General features: G+C 44.0%; 1 protein-coding gene across 6 annotated transcripts in view; it reads left to right on the top strand.

The window, feature by feature from the left end:
- The window catches only part of LOC145349822 (microtubule-associated protein 2-like), a 251261-nt gene that overhangs the window by 61229 nt on the left and 168645 nt on the right, over positions 1–21387 (top strand). The window contains exon 3 of one of the 6 annotated variants that reach the window (XM_080198384.1): positions 9626–9692. The exons of the other annotated variants lie outside the window; for them this stretch is intronic. The gene's annotated coding sequence lies outside the window, so the exon portion shown is untranslated. The remainder of the gene's footprint in view (positions 1–9625; positions 9693–21387) is intronic. 6 annotated transcript variants of the gene reach the window in all.

Below are 21387 nucleotides of genomic sequence, written 5' to 3'. Positions count from 1 at the left end.
TAGAACAGTAAAAGATGAAGGAAAGGCATATGAAATAGCATTGTGTGTATGTGTGTGGGGGGTGGGGGGGGATGCAGTGGAGAAAGGTGGACAAAATACGAGCCATCGCCAAAGGTTTGCAAGCCACACAATTCATGTGAAAACCCTGGTGAGGTGCTCTGTGTGAACATAAGAACATAAGAACTAGGAGCAGGAGTCAGCCATCTAGCCCTTCGAGCCTGCCCCGCCATTCAATAAGATCATGGCTGATCTGTCGTGGCTCAGTTCCACATTCCCGCCCTCTCCCCATAACCCTTAATCCCCTCTCTTATCAAAAACCCATCAACCCGCGTCTTAAAAATATTTAGCGAGGCAGCCTCCACCACTTCAACGGGCAGAGAATTCCAGAGATTCACCACCCTTTGAGTGAAGAAGTTCCTCCTCAACTCCGTTCTAAACCGCCCCCCTTTTATCTTGAGGCTGTGCCCTCTAGTCCTACTATCCTTTCTGAGTGGGAAGAGTCTCTCCACCTCTATCCTATCCATCCCATTCATCATCTTATACGTCTCAATGAGATCTCCCCTCATTCTTCTAAACTCTAACGAGTACAAGCCTAGTTTATTCAGCCTCGCCTCATAGCTCAACCCCCTCAACTCCGGCATCAGCCTAGTAAACCTCCTCTGTACTCCCTCCAAGGCCAAAATATCCTTGTGTAAGTACGGCGCCCAAAACTGCACACAGTACTTCAGCTGCGGTCTCACCAATGCCCTGTACAGCTGCAGCAAGACCTCCCTACTTTTATATTCAATCCCCCTCGCTATGAAGGCCAGCATCCCATTAGCCTTCCTGATCACCTGCTGTACCTGCAAGCTGGGTTTTTGCGACTCATGCACAAGGACCCCGAGGTCCCTCTGCACTGTCGCCTGCTGCAATTTTTCTCCACGTAAGTAATAATCCTTCCTACCATTATTCCTACCAAAGTGGACCACCTCGCACTTGCCAACATTAAATTCCATTTGCCATTTCCTGGCCCATTCGCCCAGCCTATCTAGATCCTTCTGCAAGACTCTCCACACCCTCCGCGCAATTTGCCGTTCCACCAGTCTTGGTGTCATCAGCAAATTTCGACACCATACACTCGGTTCCCTCCTCCAGATCATCTATATAAATGGTGAATAGCTGAGGCCCCAGCACTGACCCCTGGGGCACTCCACTAGTCACCAACCGCCAATCCGAATAGCACCCGTTGACCCCCACTCTCTGCCTCCTATTTGACAACCAGTCCTCTATCCACGCTAACACCCTACCCCCAACTCCATGCCCCCTGACCTTCTGCAATAACCTCTTGTGAGGTACCTTGTCAAACGCCTTGTGAAAATCAAGAAAGACCACATCCACCGGCCCTCCTCTATCCACCACCCTAGACACATCCTCATAGAACTCCAGTAAATTTGTCAGACACGACTTCCCCTTAACGAAACCGTGCTGCGTCTGCTCTATCAAGCAATTCCCCTCAAGATGCCTCGCTGTTTCCTCCTTGATGACGGATTCTAACATTTTACCTACAACAGACGATGTGGGAGCTGGTGGACCCCAGGGTCCTCCCAGTGACCACGTCTGCAGTAAGTGCAGGTTACTGGAGGAGCTCCAGCTCAAGGTAGACGAGCTGGCCTCTGAGCTACAGACGCTGAGGCTCATCAGGGGGAGAGAGGGTGCCATTGTCAATGGGGTGCAAATGACATCCACCCCCCCTAGACTGGCTAAGTCTAAGGGTCAGGAACAAGAGCGGGCTGCTGAGAGGAGGAAGGGGGGTGGGGAGAGGAGGCCTCAGCCTCTCAATCTGCATAACAGGTTTGAGGTTCTTGCTTCCAGTCTGGATGAGGGGGGTGAGGTTGGTGAGCAAACTGCACACGGTACAGTGATGCAGCAGGACATAGGCAAAGAGAAGGTGAAAAGGAACATAGTAGTAGTTGGGGATAGTGGGGTGAAGGGTATTGACACTGTCCTTTGTCACAATGACAAAGTCCACAGAAGGGTGTGTTGATGCAATCAAAAATTGACAATAAGGGAACTGTTCTGGTTATTACTTGAAGACTTGCGTGATTATCTATCCAGCCATCTCAGCTTCTGGCTGTGAAAGTTATGTCTGCGCTCAGTTCTCATGCTATAATGTCAAGCAGCTGTGAGGGATCAGTCTAATATCACTCAGTGTAACATCTGGGCATACATTTGTCACTGATCTCTTTTTAACGATAGCTGGAGAATTCATACAGCTGACAGCAAACCTCAGCTTGTTGCGAGTCAACCAGTTTGTTGTGTTACTGGACTTCCCAAAAGTGTAGGTCACTTCAGATGGTATATTACTGTTGCATTTTCCCCTAATGTGGGTCCTAATCTTAACCCAGTTATAGAATCATACCTATATTTCAATATCTTTTGAATGTTCAGATAATCTGTAGTCATTTACAAAGTATCCTTCACACATTGCCAGATTTTTTGGTGTAGCTGTCTACCTTAGTTTTTCAAGAAAAAACTTGTATTTATGTAGCGCTCTGTGATCTTATATCCTAAGACACGTTATAATGTCAAGAGGTGTAGTTCTTGTTGTAATATAGAAAGCATGGCAGCCAGCTTAAGCACAAGTCCCACAAACTTCAGTGTGATGGTGGCCATATAATCTGTTTTTGTAATATTAATTTGGAAGATAAATATTAGCCCAGATATTTGAAGTATCTCCTCAGGTTTTTGAAAAAGTATCATAGGATCTTTCATACCCACCTGAGAGAGAAGACAAGGTCTCAGTGTTCTCCTCAGAAAGACAGTTCAAAAGTTGGCCTAGATTTTTGTGCTGAAGGGACTGGAGTGAGACTTGAATCAACACCATTCTCATTCCATTGAATGTGCTCCCAGCTGAGTCATGGAAGGAAGACCGTTCAGTGAATGTGTGACTTATGGGTAACTGTTGAATACTCAAGAACAGAGGTTGGGGAATTAAAGATTGTTGAGCTTGATTCTAATGCAAATTTGTTTACAAAGAATGTATGAATGGTTTGGGGGTAAAGCCAATGGTTTTGGTCTCCATCTCCCCCTCTCTGTGTGTGTGTGTGTGTGTGTGTGTGTGTGTGTGTATATACATATATCTATAATCTATATTAATATCACTACTATTATAGGCCCATAAATTCAACATTTACCATTCTGATCAATTGAACATGAAAATACTTTTAATTAGAGATCATCAGTTCTCTTCAGTAAAACTCCTTGTGCTGGCATGGATTGTGCTCCCCACTAAGAGTTGTAAGAACAGTAACCGGGGAGTGATATACTTCACGCTGAATTGCAGGCAGAAGAATGGGGGATAGAACATGGGTGAACATTGTCGCTAGAATAATCCTCTGGCTCACAATTCAAACTTAACAATGAAGTCTTATCTGTTTAACACAGTCTCCATTTGCCACTATCGATTGACACAGTCTGTGAGTAAATAACAAATCAAACAATTTACTCACCCTAAAACACTGCTTCCTTGACCTGCAAATCCCAATAACGTGATTAAATAAGCAGACAAGCACAATCTTTCCTGAGTGACTAACATTTATCAACAAAGGCACACCAAAATGAATGTACATTCTCAATCAAACCTAAAGTGAATATGTGCTTTTTAATTCTTTCCCCACACACCAATTTTTTAATTTGAATGTTCCTTTTTTTTTTGCACCTATTCCATTTATCTGGGTGCAGCCTGATGGTCAAGGTTGTAAGTAGTCATTGGCTATTTTTGTGGTTTCAAAGCTTCCTGACAACAAGGTGCTCATCCTCGTAGGACAACCTTGTCCTGGAGGATGTTGGTTGCCACCCAATTGCAGTGCTGGTTGGCTTATGCGTGGCACAATGTGGACAGAAGGCCAAATGTTTGGTCTGCATTGCTGTTCTCAAAAGTGGCAGCTTCATGCAGGTCTCATTTGTAAATGACATGTTCGTTTGGGCAGGAGGTGGTGTCAAAAGCAATTTGTTTGGCTTTGTTTAAAATTAGGGCGAAAGTTTCATAAACGATGCTCGCTGTGCTATGATGGAGATTTATTCAAATAAATGCTACGATTAACTCAACATATCATTTAATATCGGATTGGACCCATGACTGAACATGTTTACTTTCTACCTTCACCCAGTTCAAAACTTAAACAATGACAATTAAATTTTGTCTTTAATTAAAGTTTGAGATAGAATTATAGAATAATAACTAACAAGATTCTTGTGGCATTGCTTTAGTGAGTTGGTAAATACTCAGTTTTATAAATTGGTGCATCTTTCCTCTTTTGTCCAGTGGTTTGGGTTATATAGCAGACGTGAGAAGCTTTATTCATTTTATTGTGTAATACATTATCCAATATATTTCCTTTCTTTCCTTGTGATTCTATAAGATTCAGTTAGTCTCACGTTGGTGTTTTTTTGCAACTTGCAATGAAGCAAGTTGTAAAACAAAAATGAATTGCTGTCCAACAATGATTTAAGAAAGTTGATTTAACAGCATTCTTGAATATTTAAATCCTAAAGTTGGGGAATAAAAGTAGTTAATTCAGAGAGAACTAACATATTTTTGAGTCTGAATCCACTCAAACCTGTTTTTGAAGAAAGTAAGGAGTAGCTTGCAGTGAAGCCAGTGATGTGAAGGATGCATTTTGCTGCTGTGACCATTACGGCTTGGTGGTTAGTATTTCTGCCTGTCAGCACCGTGAACTCGGCTTCAGTTCCGGCCTCGGGTCACTGACTGTGTGGAGTTTGCACGTTCTCCTGGGTTTCCTCTGTGTGCTCTGGTTTCCTCCTACAGTCCAAAGATGTGCAGATTAGGTTGATTGGCCATGCTAAATTAACCCTAGTGTCAGAGGGATTAGCAGGGTAAATATGAAGGGTTAATGGTAATAAGGGTTGCGTGGGATTATGATTGGTGCAAACTGGATGGGCCAAATTGTTCCCTTCTGCGCTGTAGGGAATCTATGATTCCATATACCTATACGGAGTTAAATTCAACATTCTTCTTGTTTTGACTTCTCCCATTTTATTTGGGATTGCTACAATGCTGGCCACCCTTCTCCATCTCTTCCTACTGCATTTAAGTCTCTTGCCACCACATCTTTTCATCTGGTATTAGGTCCCCTGATAGTCTCAGCTATGATTTTGAGATGTTGGTGTTGAACCTTGGAGATCCTCCCCACTTGGAGCCAGCAGTTTGTGGTGTCGATGGTAGTCAGCTCCAACAGGTGTCACGTGTGTTCTGAGGGAGATGTAAAGTGGCTGCAAGAAGATTTGGACCGACTTAGTGAGTGGACAAGAATATGGTAAATAGAACATAACATGGAAAAATGTGAGTTTAATCCATTTGACAGAAAGAGCAGATCTGCAGAGTATTTCCTTAATGGTAAGAAATTAGAAAGTCTGGATGTACAAAGGAACCTGAGTGTTCTTGTCCAAATTCATTGAAGTCTAGCATATCGATGCGGCAAGCTATTAGGAAGGCTAATGGAATGTTAACCTTCATAGAAGAGGGTTTGAGTACAGGATTACTGAAGTCTTGTTTTAATTGTATAGGAGTTTGGTTAGATTGCACTTGGAATACTGTAAGCAATTTTCATTCCCTTACCGCACAAAGAATATTAAAGCCACAGGCAGAGGGAATGGAGATTCACCAGACTTGTTCCAGAGACAGTGGTAGTGTCTCACAAAGAGAGAATGGGCAAACTGAGCTGTATCCTCTAGAGATTCGAAGAATGAGGGATGATCTCATTGAAACCTACAACATACTTAAAGGAATACACAGGATAGGTGAGATGTTCCTGTTGGTTGGGGAGTCTCGAGTCGGTGGCCACAATTTCAAAATAAGGGGGATGCCACTTAGGACCAAAATGAGGAGAAACTTCTTCATACAAACAGTTGTGAATCTTGGAATTCTCTGGGCTGTGGAAGCTCAGTCATTGAGTCTGTTTAAAGCAGAGATTGATAGATTCCTGACTAACAATTAGGTAAAGTGGGGATAATAGGTATGAAGAGCATTGAAGTGTCTGATCAGCCACAATTATATGAAATGGTGGAGCAGGCTCAATGGGCTGAATAGCTCACCCCTGTTCCTATCACTCGTGTTACCGCATTTCCCCTATCGCTCTGCCACAGGTGACCATACTGTTTCAGTCTCCTCTTGGCTACTTTCTTCAATGCTTTTGCCAGAATCCTCATTGCTGTGCTGGTTTCTGATTTTGTCCTTTCCCATTATTCCACAAGTCTATCACAGCATCTCGTCAGTCTCCAGTTGTTCAGCTCGTTTCGATGTTGCCCAGCTTTGTTCACTATGTAACAGTGCTAGTAGTTAGAAACTGTAGATTCTTCCTTTCAGTTTCAGCGATACTTTTTTATCTCATGGCATTCCGCTGCATTTCTTCCAGTTGTCCCACCGGATGTTAATCTGTTGCTTAGTTTCCATTTCTATACTTCCATCTTCTGCTAGCGCTGACCCCAGGGGCTCCAGACTGATCACTATCACCTCTAATCTTTACACCTTCACTCTGATCAAACACTGTGACCAAGGGTCGACTCAAATTCCAGACCATGAACTGGATTTGAACGTAATGTTACGGGTTTGACCTTGATATTATCCTCAGTTTCAGATGAGTAACTGGAAGTGGCTGTGGCAGGAGGTCAGTCGCGATCTTGCCAGAAACAACAAACGAAAAGCCACTTCTGGGAGCTCTGTTCAGTTAAGAAGGGTAAACACAGTAAGAAGTCTCTCAACACCAGGTTACAAAGAACAAGACAGTACAGCACAGGAAACAGGCCCTTCAGCCCTCCAAACCTGTGCCACTCATTGGTCCAACTGGACCATTCGTTTGTATCCCTCCATTCCCAGTCTGTTCATGTGACTATCCAGGTAATTCCTAAACGATGCCAGTGCGTCCGCCTCCACACCCTACTTAGCAGCACATTCCAGACCCCCAGCGCCCTCTGTGTAAAAAAAAAATCCAACAGATTTATTTGGTAGCAAACGCCACTAGCTTTGGGCACATGGAGCAGGGAAGTACTGATACTCCGTAGAAAGCCTAGAGCAATGTCCAACCAGCAGCTCCAATAAGAGTGTTGAGTGCTATTGGAAAAGGTGGAGACCTAAAAGGGTGTCACAAAGTGTTAGCGCTCAGCAAGGTCCCCTTTAGCTGAAAAATAACAATGCACAGCACAGTAAGGTCCTCAGTGGAGGAAGAACCTATTCAAGATTAAAAGTTTATAAGTGTTACAAGTAAGCTTACATTAACACTGCGATGAAGTTACTGTGAAAATCCCCCAGGCACCAAACTCTGATATCTGTTCAGGTCCACTGAGGGAGAATTTAGCATGGCCAATTCATCTAACTAGCACGTCTTTCAGACTGTGGGACAAAACTGGAGCACCTAAAGGAAACCCATGCAGATACAGGGAGAAGGTGCAGACTCTGTGTAGGTACCTGGGTCCCTGGCACTGTGAGGCAGCAGTGCTAACCACTGTGCCACCGTGCTGCCATTATCTAAAAGCTGCTTGTGGCCACTCCTGTGCCCGTGTGAAGCTTGCAGGCTTCCTGATGTAGCCATTTAATACACAGTGGTGGGCTGCAAGCGTCCTATCAAGAGTCCTATTCCAAAGACTGTGTACAGTCCTTGGCTCCGTCCACAGTGGTGGAGGTTGTGTTGCTGGGATGGGGTTGCTCTGACATCAGGATACTACTGTTTGCTTTGGGAAATAACCCCTCAGAAAGGCCATAATTGTGTTTAATTGGCTGCCTGCCTTTGTGCATGAACTCCCAACTTTGTTCTCAGCCGGCCCGTGGGAAATTCTCCCGGGGCGGCAAGAATTCAGGGAGTCATCCTCATGCTGGCTGCCTTTATTTTCGTGATCAGAAAGAAGCACCAGGGGTGATGGAAATAACTGGGAAACTTCCAAATGTTTTATCAAGTATTGAAGACTTAAAAAGTAATTGCTATTTCATCTTCTGCTTGGAGAACGTTGTAGTATCAGCTTGATCAGGGGTGGTTAAAGATTGAAATGTGGGGAATACAATTGCAATTTTTCACACACGCACTGACCAACTTTCTAGTGTCAGTAGATATCAAGGTGATGGTAGATATCATGGTGTGTATCCTGCAGTGGAGAAACAGGATATTAATTACCATATTTAAACCAGGCTTCTACGATACAAATAAGAGCCTGATTTAAAATTCAGTACTGCTGTATGCGTTTCCCAGGGGATGTGGAAGATGGAGATAAAACACAGATAGGAGTGTTGTCTCCATGTAGTAAGTGCCCTTTTAGCATTGTAGATTCTCAAAGAAGTCTTCAGCCAAACTTAGCCCCCTTCATTGCTGGCATCAGTTCCCAAGGGTTACCAATTGTGGCCTTCTGCTTGTTAGCCTGTCCATCAGGTTCTGCTGTTAATATTTACAAAGCCTGTGTGTCCCAAGGCATTTGGTGTCCTTTGGCCTCAACCCCACCCTCTCCACCTATCTGTAAATATTGGGGCCCCTTGCAAAAACAGCTGTTAATATTGTGCAGGCTGGGAATCGGATGGTAAGTGGATAGGCATGGAGAGGTGGGCGGGGAAGGATGGGTGTGTTAGACAAGTCAGGCTGAGGGATCAGAATCTTGAAGTGGTGGGCCCAGAGTTACCTGTAAGAATTTATTTTTTAATTTTCTTATTGAGCCTCTTCTGGCACTGGTTCCATTCCTGGCAGGTTTGACCTAGTGAAGACACCACTATTTCTCCCTGCTCAACACTGGGTAAAATCACAGATGGAGCAATGAGATAATTGGAGTGTGAGCTGTATATTTGAAGAGGTATCCACGGGCTCCTGGTGTCTCTCTGGGCTGCAATTCAATCTGTCAGATCAGAGTTGGTGCAGACTCGATGGGCTGAGTGGCTTCCTTCCGCGCTGTAGGGATTCTATGATTCTTGGCTGGTGAAGGAGTGAGTTAATTCTCCACTTTGTTTAAATTGCTTAGCTAAGCTTTACTGACTGGCGGAGGGAGTTAAAATGAAGACCCATGATAATGCACAGTTAGATCAAAGATTGCAAATGGTGATAATCAGCATTCACATTGCCACTTCAGTTGTGTTGGTACTGGTGTATGAATGGGAAACACTTGATTCACCTGTATGAAGAGTCCGACATAATTCCTGCTGTAGCCCTGCATATTCCTGTAGGTTGGAGAAATCTGAAAATAACACAGACCAAAAAGAAGCTTCCTGAATTATCCAAAAGAGCAGTGTTTAAATTTGCATGTTTTGAACGATCTGCAGTTGATTTTCTTTTAAGCTTTCTGTTGTGCAAAGACGCAGTATTTTTTCCATTGCACAGAATTCTTTTCCCATGTGGAAGCTGAGCCTTTTATGGTTCACTTCCAAATCTGTATCCAATCTGTCAATTCTGTCTTGCACGAGACATGTGATTGGCTGTGTCCGGGCTTCCCAGACTCCAGATGGCTGGAGGCAGTCCCCAGCTCTTGCTGGTTGAACTGACAGAGCTGTCAGTTTGCAATGTTGGAGCTAGCCAGTGGTTCAGGGGGAAACTTGAATCTGCATTCACTTTTTTTTTTGGCAAACCTTTACTCATCTTTCCTTCCTGTCTTCCTGAAGGAATTGACTCCTGCTGGTTCCCTGGGCACAAGCCTCCTTCAGATACCTTGCACTGCAGAGTGAGATGGTAAGAGTTGGAGAATAGATTTTTATGTTTTATGGATTTATTTAGACTGTTGCTGTGCATCATTACCGTGGAAATTAGAAAGCAGGGTGACGGCAATTTCCTCCTGCACAGTTCGACAGAGTCCTGATTTATCCAACCCGTCTAAATATATGGAATATTAAGCGTAAATAATTTAAAACAATGCTTCCTTTGCAGTTGTTGCACCACTCTAAGATTCATCAACTTAAACAATTAAATATATATATATATACACTTCGATTTTTGGAGAGTTCAGAGATCATGAACTAGATTTAATTGATTGTTTTCATACTGTAATAATCAGATTACATTGTGGACCTGAACCATATTTTGTCTGCCGATCTGCAGTCTCCCTGTGGCAGTCATGTTTCATTGTGTGGTGCCAAGTGGCTGCAGAAAGAGCTGTGACTTGCAGGAAGACACAATGGTGCTGCTTGTGGTCGTTTTTCCTGTTTAGATTTCACCAATTTATTTCTCTCCCCACCTCCTGTATTGAATATGTTGTTACACTGGGTCAGGAGGAGTTTCTCCAGCCCCACTACTCCACAGGTCACACCGTAAGTATAAATGGTCTTACGAGGAAAGGCTGAGGGACTTGAGGTTCTTTTCGTTAGAGAGAAGAAGGTTAAGAGGTGAATTAATTGAGGCGCACGAGATGATCAGAGGGTTAGATAGGGTGGACAGTGAGAGCCTTTTTCCTCGGATGGTGATGGTTAACATGAGGGGACATAGCTTTAAATTAAGGGGTGGTAATTATAGGACGGATATCAGAGGTAGGGTCTTTACTCAGAGGGTCGTAAGGGTGTGGAATGCCCTGCCTGCAGCTGTTGTGGACTCGCCAACTTTAAGGGTATTCAAATGGTCATTGGATAGGTATATGGATAATATTGGAATAGTTTAGGTTAGAGGGTCATTAGATTGGTTCCACTCGTCGGCGCAACACTGAGGGCCGAACGGCCTGTACTACGCTGGAATGTTCTATGTTCTAAATGTTCAATTCACTTACCAAAATTCACTCACTTTCACCATTGCTTGACTCAGAATAAAAGAGGCTTACCAGACTTCGTTCAATAAATTCACGGTAATAATTTATTGTGAAACAAATCGTATTTATAAAAGTAAATTGCAAAAAACTGGTTAACGTACAATTTGTAGAACCATGGAAAGGTGCAGAAGAAGGCCATTCAGCCCATCGTGTCTACACCAGCCAAAAAAGAGAAAAAAAGATAGCCCCTCATTTTAATCTCGCTGCCTGGCTCCTAGCCCATAACCTTCCAGGTTGCAACACTTCACATACACATTCAGGTATCTTTTAAGTAAGTTGAGTGTTTCAGCCTCAATCACTAACATAAGCAGTGAATTCCAGAAGCCCACCATCCTCTAGGTGAGCATGTTTTTCTTCATATCCTCTCTAATTTTTCTACCAATCATCTTAAATCTATGCCACCCGGTAATTGACCCCTCAGCCAGGGGAAACAAGTCTTTCCTACCTACTCTGTCTAGGCCCCTCATAATTTGGTTCACCTCAGGTCCTCTTTAGCCTCCTCTGTTCCAAGGTAAACAGCCTGAACCTATTCAATCTCTCCAGGCTGAACCTGGGAATGTTGATTATCAAGCCCTGCGGATTTATTGGCTTTCAGTCCCTTTAATTTCTCCAGTATTTTTTCAGTAGTGCTAATTTCCTCTCGTTCCTCTTCCCCAGTGGACCCTTGGTTCTCTATCATTTCTGGGAAGTTATTTCTGTTGTCCTCTGTTGTCCATTTGCACCCCCATTTCTTTATTCTCTATTATAAGTTCCCCTGTTTTGGGCTGTAAGGATCTACATTTGTCTTCACTAATTTTTTTTACATTTAAAGCTTTACAGTCCACTTTTATGTTATTTGCAAGTTTACTCTCATACGCTATAGTTTCTATCCATCTTAAGACATTATCTGCAATCCCATGTGTTTTATTTTACATCGTCTTCTGTTATGTGAGACTTTGTTGAAAGCCTTCTGAACGTCTAAATAAACCACATAATTGACTCCTCTTTGGATCTAGGGGTATCCTTAATTTATTTTGTTAGCCATGGTTGGGCCAAGTTTCTTGTTGTGTCCTTGTGCTAGAAAGGAATGTATAACTGTTGCAATGTACACATTTGTTCCTTAAATATTAGCCATTATCTATCCAACATCAAGCCTTTATAATGAAGTTCCCAATTTATCTTAGCCAGCTCACGCCTCATATGTTCATACTTTCCATTGTTTAGATTTAGGAGCCTAGTTTCAGAATGGACTTTTTCTTTTCCATCCTAATGAAGAATTCCATCATGCAATGGTTGAGTATAAACGGGAGTGTTAGAATGTCGTCTTATTGTGTTACAAAGACATTGTTACACGAGGATAGGTTGAAATGTATTTTCCTTCTAACGCGAAGGTGCTGGCTGGATATGTGTTTATCTATATGCATGTGAATACTTGCCCAGGAACAAATAGTACCCATATGTTCAGGTGTTCCAAATGGATCACCTAATATTGCATTGTTGTTGTTCTGGCTTCCAGCCATTGGAGATTGTCCCAGGGAATGAATAGCTGTTCAGACTAAAGCATAATGTTTTCACAGAGTTAAACCTGGGGCTATGGAGATGGATTTTTTTTAATGTATCGTGGCATCAGCAAGGCATGGGAAACCAAGGTTTGTTCATTATCAAATGAAAAGCAAAATACAGCAAATACTGGAAATCTAAAAATAAAACTTTGTAAACTACAAAAGGCAGTTGCATGACAATGGATTCATTTTGTGAATAGTAGGAGAGTTGTGTTTCGATATCAGAAATACACTACAGCATTTTCATTCACATCATTGGCCCAAATAGTAATGATGGTATTTACTATGAGCATTTCTTCAGCTGAAGAATGATAACATTTTCCCCAGCTGTGCAATGTGTCCTTAATTAGGATGTTTTGGATGTGTTCTGAATTTAAATTTCTTTCATTGGTAACAGTGAGGTAGCTATTTTGGAAGTTGTCTAGTGATTTATGTTTAGTGCCAGTTACTGATTTGAAAGTTGCACAAATGTTTGACTTTTTTCCCCTGTTTGTAGATGGTTGGTTTCCTTATCCTTTTCCCACTGTTTTGCATTGTTGAAACAAATGGCAACTTAATAGTGATCGTTAATGTCAGTGTTAAATCCTTGGGAGCTAAAAGTAGTTTGTTTCCATATTTGTCCTTTGAGCACAACCTTTAATCCTTTACATTAATAAATAATGTAACCAAAGAACAGCGAGCTGACCTACTTAAAGGCACCAAAGAAGTACAGCAATGAATTTGCAGCTGACCTATTAGAAATTAATTCAGGTTGAATTCCAGACCATCCTCTGCTGCAAATGGTGAGAATTGTTATTATTCCTACTTCAACTAAACAGCATTCCAGGTAAGGTCCAGTCCATGATCATAGTGTTAAATGCAGCCCGGAAGCCAGCCTATGCTAATGGTATGACTACTTAACACACATCAAATTTCTCCATTTTGATAATTGCATATTATCCCATTTAAGAATAGTTTCCTGGAACTAAATTAATATAATGCCTGACAGTGTCCCCCAACCCAGCTTTCGTTTCCTTCCAGTGTAGGGTCAGGTTAATAGTTTAGTTAGAGGCAGGTAGCTCGAGTCAGGAAATTTTCAGACTTGTGGGACCATCTTAGTAAAAATTACCGTGTGACATAAGATTTCGGTGGGAAGCAGGGATGGGGGATAGAGTTGGTCCTTTTGATCCTGGAACTTGAGAATAGGTAGCAACTGGGCTGGACAACTTTGTCCCAATTGTCCTATAAGTTGTTAGACCCTCCAGCCCTCACCCTTCACACCCTCCCATTCCAACCTCCCTGCTTTCCCTCCTGAATTCATGCACCTCACCTCACCTGCCATGGCCCCTCATTTCCTCCATAGCCAGTTATGCAGTATCCACCGTGGGCAGATCTCAGATGTCATGTGATGATTAAACTCAAGATGCTAACAATCTTACACAGCTCTCGCTCCTACATACATAACAGCAAAACATACTCCCATTTATAAAAGCTATTCAAAGCTTTTAAATACCTGAGTGGTTAGTCTCTGGGAGTAGCACAGTGCTTAGCACTGCTGTTTCACCGTGCCAGGGACCCGGGTTTAATTCCCAGCTTGGGTCACTGTCTGTATGAAGTTTGCACGTTCTCCCTGTGTCTGAGTGGGTTTCACCAGGTACTCCAGTTTCCTCCCACATTCTGAAAAATATGCTGGTCAGGTGCTGGACTGTGGCAACGAGGGGAATTTCACAATAACTTCATTGCAGTGTTAATGTAAGCCTTCCTTGTGACTAATAAATAAACTTCAACTTTAACACTTTTGAAAACAAACTTTATTCTGACCCCAGATGTAAACTCCTTTAATAGTTGCAGCCAATGAAACCATGAACTTAGAGACCCCTGCTGAGGTAATTGTAGCTTTTGAAACTGGACAAAGTAATCATGATACAATGATAATTCTTGGGGAAATGTCAACAATAGGGCGCAGATGCAACTGTCTAGGTTAACCTAAGCCTGTCAATCAAAGCACTGCAATAAAGGCTATTTTGAAATTCTGTTAGCTGCAGCATGCTTTTTATAAGTTTAAAGAGCATGGTATTTAAAAGCCATCAGATCATGATAGTTATACAGACTTACCTGCCCTTCAAGAGCGTTTACATCTCTTCCACCAATTTGTGACCCCCACACTATGGGTTAAGGCTCTTGTAACAGCATTTTGGGATCTGCATTGAGTTCAAACGTACCCTTGCTAATGTTTATGTGAGTCACACGGATTCATTTCCCCAAGTGGAAACAAACACCTATCAGAAATGATGGTGGGGGATGGAATCCCATCTCTGGGTATTTTTAAAGGCCGATGTTGTCTTCCAAGCTCTGAAAATCTGGCTGATGGTTGAAATAAAAATTTACTAATTTTTGAATGCAAGTATTTACAGGTAATCAAGTCTTAAAGGTACTGACAATGTGAGTGGAGAGAGGGTTAAGCACAGGTTAAAGAGATGTGGATTGTCTCCAGTCAGAACAGTTAGTGAGATTTTGCAAGCTCAGGCAAGTCGTGGGGGTTACAGATAGTGTGACGTGAACCCAAGATCCCGATTGAGGCCGTCCTCGTGTGCGGAACTTGGCTATCAATCTCTGCTCAGGGACTCTGCATTGTGTGTCATGAAGGCCGCCTTGGAGAATGCTTACCCGAAGATCAGAGGCTGAATGCCCGTGACTGCTGAAGTGTTCGCCAACAGGAAGGGAACAGTCTTGCCTGGTGATTGTCGAGCGATGTTCATTCATCCGTTGTCGTAGCGTCTGCATGGCCTCCCCAATGTACCATGCCTCGGGACATCCTTTCCGGTGGCGTATCAGGTAGACAATGTTGGCTGAGTTGCAAGAGTATGTACCGTGTACCTGGTGGATGGTATTCTCACTTGAGATGATGGCATCCATGTCGATGATCTGGCATGTCTTGCAGAGGTTGCTGTGGCAGGATTGTGTGGTGTTGTGGTCACTGTTCTCCTGAAGGCTGGGTAGTTTGCCGCTGACAGTGGTCTTTTTGAGGTTATGCAGTTGTTTTGGGCAAGAAGTGAGGGTGTGGGGATGGCCCTGGCAAGATGTTCGTCTTCATCAATGACGTGTTGAAGGCTTCTGAGAAGATGTCGTAGCTTCTCCGCTCTGGGGAAGTACTGGACGACGAAGAGTACTCTCTCCGCCGTGTCCCGTGTTTGTCTTCTGAGGAGGTCAGTGCAGTTTTTTGCTGAGGCGCGTTGGAACTGTTGATCAGTAAGTCGAGCGCCATATCTTGCTCTTATGAGGGCATCTTTCAGCGCCTGGAGGTGTTTGTTGTGGTCCTCCTCATCTGAGCAGATCCTGTGTGTATGGAGGGCTCGTCTGTAAGGGATGGCTTCTTTAACGTGTTAACATGGACAGAGTACTCTTCGTCGTCCAGTACTTCCCTGGAGCGGAGAAACTATAACATCTTCTCTGGAGCCTTCAACATGTCATCGACAAAGACGAACATCTCGCCGAGGCCATCCCCACACCCTCACTTCTTGCCTTCAAACAACCGCACAACCTCAAACAGAACATTGTCTGCAGCAAACTACCCAGTCTTCAGGAGAACAGTGATCGCAACACCACACAATCCTGCCACAGCAACCTCTGCAAGAGATGCCGGATCATCGACATGGATGCCATCATCTCACGTGAGAACATCATCCACCAGGTACGCAGTACTTACACTTGCAACTAGGCCAGTGTTGTCTACCTGATACGCTACAGGAAAGGATGTCCCGAGACATGGTACATTGGGGAGACCATGCAGACACTATGACAATGGATGAATGAACATCGCTCGACAATCACCAGGCAAGACTGTTCTCTTCCTATTGGAGAACATTTCAGTGATCACGGGCATTCGGCCTCTGATGTTCAAGGAGGCGTTCTCCAAATGACCTTCACGACCCACGACAGGGCAGAGTCGCTGAGCAGAGACTGACAGCCAAGTTCTGCACAAATGAGGATGGCCTCAACTGGGTTCATGTCACACTATCTGTAACCCTCACGACTTGCCTGGGCTTGCAAAATCTCACCAGCTGTCCTGTCTGGAGACAATGCACCTCCCTTTAACCTGTGCTTGTCTGTCCCTTTAAGACTTGATTACCTGTAAAGACTCGCATTCCAATCATTATTTTGTAAATTGAGTTTGTGTCTTTATGTGCCCTGTTTGTGAACTGGAATCCCACTCACCTGATGAAGGAGCAGCACTCGGAAAGCTAGTGGCTTTTGCTACCACATAAACCTGTTGGACTTTAACCTGGTGGTGTGAGACTTCTTAGTGTGTTTACCCCAGTCCAACGCTGGCATCTCCACAGCTTAATTGGAGACTAGACAGTGCAGAACATTTTACGCTGAGAAAGTCATTGATGTAAAAGCAGACCGAGTCATTGCTGTGGATGGTGAAAAAATGTGCAAGTTTATCTGAGCAACCATTGAGATATCTCAGACCAATGTGATTGCATAATGTTCCATCAATGCAACAATTAGTGTTTCGTGTGTCTTGGATTCTGAATCTTGAAGTAAGTTATGCCTGTTGCACTTCACTTAAACAGACTGTTATACCTTTGCCACATTGCAAAGGACCTTCCTCAGGCTGGTGTGGTTGAGAGTTTCAGCTACCAGGTTGCACTAACCTTCCCATTACTGAGGAAGCTCCAACAGCCTAACACAAATGCAAAATGCTGCAAATCCGAAATAAAAACAAAAAATGCTGAAAATGCTCAACGTTTTAATGTACTCTCAGCATCTCTGGAGAGAAAATGTTAACGGTGTGGATTTTCACAAATTTGGGATGACTTTAAAAATGGTGGCTGGGACGCAATTCCTGACCCCCCATTGCTGGGCTGTCTGATTTACAGGAGTGCTTTTTAATGGTACGGGCTGGTTCAGGTCAGAAGCCTGTATCACACTCCTGTTGTGTTGGGACTGCAATTGTTTCCAATTTACATTGATGATTTGGAGTTGGAGACCAAGTGGTGTGTCACAGTTCGCAGATGACATCAAGATGAGTGGTAGAGCAAAGTGTGCAGAAGACACTGAAGGTCTACAAAGGGATACAGATAGTCTGAGTGGGCGAGGGTCTGGCAGATGGAGTACAATGTTGGTATATGTGAAATCATCCATTTTGGTAGGAATAACAGCAAAATGGACTGTTATTTATGTGGTAAAAGAATTGCAGCATGCTGTTGTGCAGAGGAACTTGGGTATCCTTGCGCATGAATTGCAAAAAGTTGCTTTGCCAGCGCAGCAGGTAATTAAGAAGGGAAATGGAATTTTGTCCTTCATTGCTAGAGGGATGGAGTTTAAAAACAGTGAGATTATGTTGCAGCTGTATAAGGTGTTGGTGAGCCCACACCTGGAGTACTGTGTACAGTTTTGGTTTCCTTACTTGAGAAAGGATATACTGGCACTGGAGGGGGTGCAGAGGAGATTCACTAGGTTGATTCCAGAGTTGAGAGGGTTGGCTTATGAGGAGAGACTGAGTAGACTGGAGCTATACTCATTGGAATGTGAAAGAATGAGGAGGGAATCTTGTAGATAAATATAAAATTATGAAGGGAGTGGATAAGATAAAAGCAGAAAGATTGTTTTCACTGGCGGGTGAAATTGGAACTAAGGGGTCATAGCCTCGAAATAAGTAGAACCAGCCTTAGGACTGAATTGAGGAAGAACATCTTCATCCAAAGGGTTGTGAATCTGTAGAATTCCCTGCCCAGTGAAGCAGAATCTCAATTCCTGCACTGCAGAAGGAGGCCATTCAGCCCATCGAATCTGCACTGACCACAATCTCACCCAAACCCTATCCCTTTGACCCCATGTCGTTAGCTTGCTAGCCCCCCTGACACTGAGGTAATTTAGCAGGGCCAATCAACCCAACCTGCACATCTTTGGACTGTGGGAGGAAAACAGAGCATCCGGAGGAAACCCATGCAGACACGGAGAGAATGTGCAAACTCCACACAGAGTGTGACCCGAGGCCAGAATTGAACTCAGGTCCCTGGCGTTGTGTGGCAGCAGTGCCAACCACTGTGCGTCACTGAATGTTTTTAAGGCAAAGATAGATTTCTGAACAGTGAAGAAATTGGGCAGCACAGTGGTTAACGCTACTATCTCACGGTGCCAGGGACCTGGGCTCGATTCTGGCTTGGAATTGAGTCAGCACGTTTTACCTGTGCCTGCGTGAGATCCCTCCGCGTGCTCCGGTTTCCTCCCACTGTCTGAAAGATGTGCTGATTAGGTGTATTGGTCCTGCTAAACTCTCCCTCAGTGTACCCGAACAGGTGCTGGAGTGTGACGGCTGGGAGATTTTCACAGTAACTTCATTGCAAAGTTAACGTGAGCCCACTTGTGACAGTAACAAATAAACTTTAAAAACTTAAGCGTTATGCTCAGCGGGTGGGTAAGTGGAGCTGAGTCAGAGAAAAGATCATCCATGATTTTATTGAACGGCAGAGCATGCTCAATAGCCAAAGTACCTCCTACTGCTCCCAGTACTTACGTCCTTTAGCTCCTTTCTTAAATAGGTGCATTATACTTGTAGTTTTCTGTTGTCAATGGAAGTGTGTCTGAAGGAAAGTTTGTTAGATTGCCATGGGTTAATTTAAACTGCATTTCAAACAATTCCCGTTGCTTCCTATGGCGCATGAGGAGTGCGTGTAGTGGGTATGGGGTAGGTAGCAATGGAAGATACTTGGGACATGATGATCTGAGGGGGAATGGAGCGGCTCAGGTCAGCATCGGTGACCTGAGTGGACATGGGATGACATGGAAAGTGGGTGAAGATTAGGGGGCCTTTAGAGAAGGTTGAGAGTTGTGCTGCTGTCTCCAAGAACTGAGGCGGGCCTGCTAGCTGTCTGCCTCCGACCACACTCCACTGCAGTTTGCAAAATGCGCAGTGAATCTGACTCCTGTGTGAAATGAATAACAATCACAGGCAAAGCCATACACGGTCAGATGTGCATTTTAGAAAGCAAAAAAGTGTGTTGGTTGCAGAAAGAGATTGTTTGGTCCATCTGGTCTTCATCAACTCTCCGAAAGAGCGTACCCCTCCCCTCTGCCCTATCCCCACAACCAGGACTAATCAACCCAACCAACACATCCCTGGAAACTAAAGGGCAATCTGGCATAGCCTATCCCCTAACCTGCACATCTTTGGACTGTAGGAGAAAACTAGAGCACCCAGAGGAAACCCACGCAGACACTGGGAGAATGTGGAAACTCCACACAGACATAAACCGGAATTGAACCTGGATCCCTGACACTGAGAGGCTGTGGTGCTAACCACTGTGCTGCCACACCACACTTTAGGGAAAATCAAACAGGTTTTGTAATACAGGTTTAGATCAGTTGCAAAGTGCTGCTGAGCTTCACAGTCACAGAGAGTGCAGGATTGTTTTGATTCTGTGTGAGAGGCAGGAACCCAGTTGGAGGGATTGAAATAGTGAGTTATCGGGTGGATGGTGGTGGATCTGGGAGATTATAACACTTCAAGGACCTTGATGAGGAAGGAAAGACTCTGGGTGGAATGAAAGCTTGTGAAGATAGAAAAATAGAACGGTTAGATTTTTAAAACGGGACGGTAAAGATGGTAAATTTTATGGCAGTAATAGACTGGCTTGTGACATTGTGACTTGGCCCATGTGATATCAATTTTTATAATTTGGAACGGATGTTGACAGTTTATATTCCCAGTAATGAATCATTTCAGTCTTTGGTCTTTTTCATGATGATTATTGTGGTACAAGAGGTTTTACTAAGGAAAAATTAAGTGCAGAATTGGGAACATCAGAAACATTTTAGGACTTGCATTTACAGTTAGTAGAAGTATGACAGATCGAGTTGGATTTTGAAATGAAAAGCAGCGAGGTGACCAAAATATGGCTGAAGGGCTAATTTGAGCTGCATTTTGAAAGTGGGAGGGATATGGCAATGCAAAATGCATTTCAAAGGGTTTTTCCAGAACTCAGGGCTATGCTGAATGCAGGTTCTACTGGGAGAAGCAGAGGCAGCCAAGGCCCTACAGGGTGAAGGTCCAGAACAAGGCTGCGAGAAATCATCGAGACCAACTCAGGAGCAGGGAGTCCGCCCTAGGAAAGGCTTTGCTTCCAGCTGTAGGAAAGGCCAACATCAGTGCAGGACAATAGCCCGAGTCTCACCCAGATCCAGAAGACGAAGAAGGAGGTGTCTCGAGCAAAACAAACCCTGAAGAATAACCCGCTCCCAGCAGGGGTACAGGTGGACCTGAGAGTTTGTGATGGGTGGGAGGGGTAATGGGGGGTGGGGAGTGGTGGTGGATGTTATGGTCGTCGTGAAGGACACAGGACTTCATTTATAGATCTCCCCATGGAATAGAAGTTTCATTATTGAGCAGACTGGTGACTGCATTGAAGAACACCCTTGGTCTGTCTGCAAGCAGGACCCAGAGCTTCCTGTCACTTGCCACGTCAGCACACTGCCCTGCTTTCCTGTCCACATGTCCATCATTCACCTTTCACAACGTTCCAGCAAACTCCAACTCAAACTGGAGGAGAGCGCCTCACCTTCCGATCGGGCACTTTATATTCTTCCGAACTAAATGTTGAGTTCAACAACTTCAGAGCATGAACTCTCACCACCTTCACCCCATTTATTTTATTCCATTTCTTCTTTTCATCTCATTCGGCAATTTTAATCACCTTTCATTCTTTTTTCCATTTTTCTACTCATGCTCCAATCTCGCTGTCCAGGGCAACTGCCACATTTCTCAGGTAATCCCTGAACAATCCGTGCCCCTGTCTTCCCATTCACAAGTTCCAATCACTTAATGGATACTTTTAGCAGCGTTTTCTGCTTTGTTTTAGATTCCAGCATCTGCAGTATTTTGCTGTTATGATAGAATGGGAGCCTTTGGGCAAAGTTTCTGGCCATTTGTCTTGCTGGCATAGAGCTACGGAAAGTTTTGGCCCATTGACCAGGTTCTTAACAGGCAGTTGGACAGTGCAGTAAAAGCAGGGGGCCACTCAGGATTCCCAGCTGGATTGGCCGATCTTTGTTGGACCTGTGGATGGCATGGTAGTGCCGTGGTTAGTACTGTTGCCCCTCGGTGCCA

The sequence above is a fragment of the Carcharhinus amblyrhynchos genome, chromosome 11 (assembly GCF_965287045.1).
Source record: "Carcharhinus amblyrhynchos chromosome 11, sCarAmb.v2.hapA, whole genome shotgun sequence".
Taxonomy (NCBI): Eukaryota; Metazoa; Chordata; class Chondrichthyes; order Carcharhiniformes; family Carcharhinidae; genus Carcharhinus; species Carcharhinus amblyrhynchos.
Note: the sequence above shows the minus strand (reverse complement) of the source record. Positions and strands in the feature narration are given on the sequence as shown.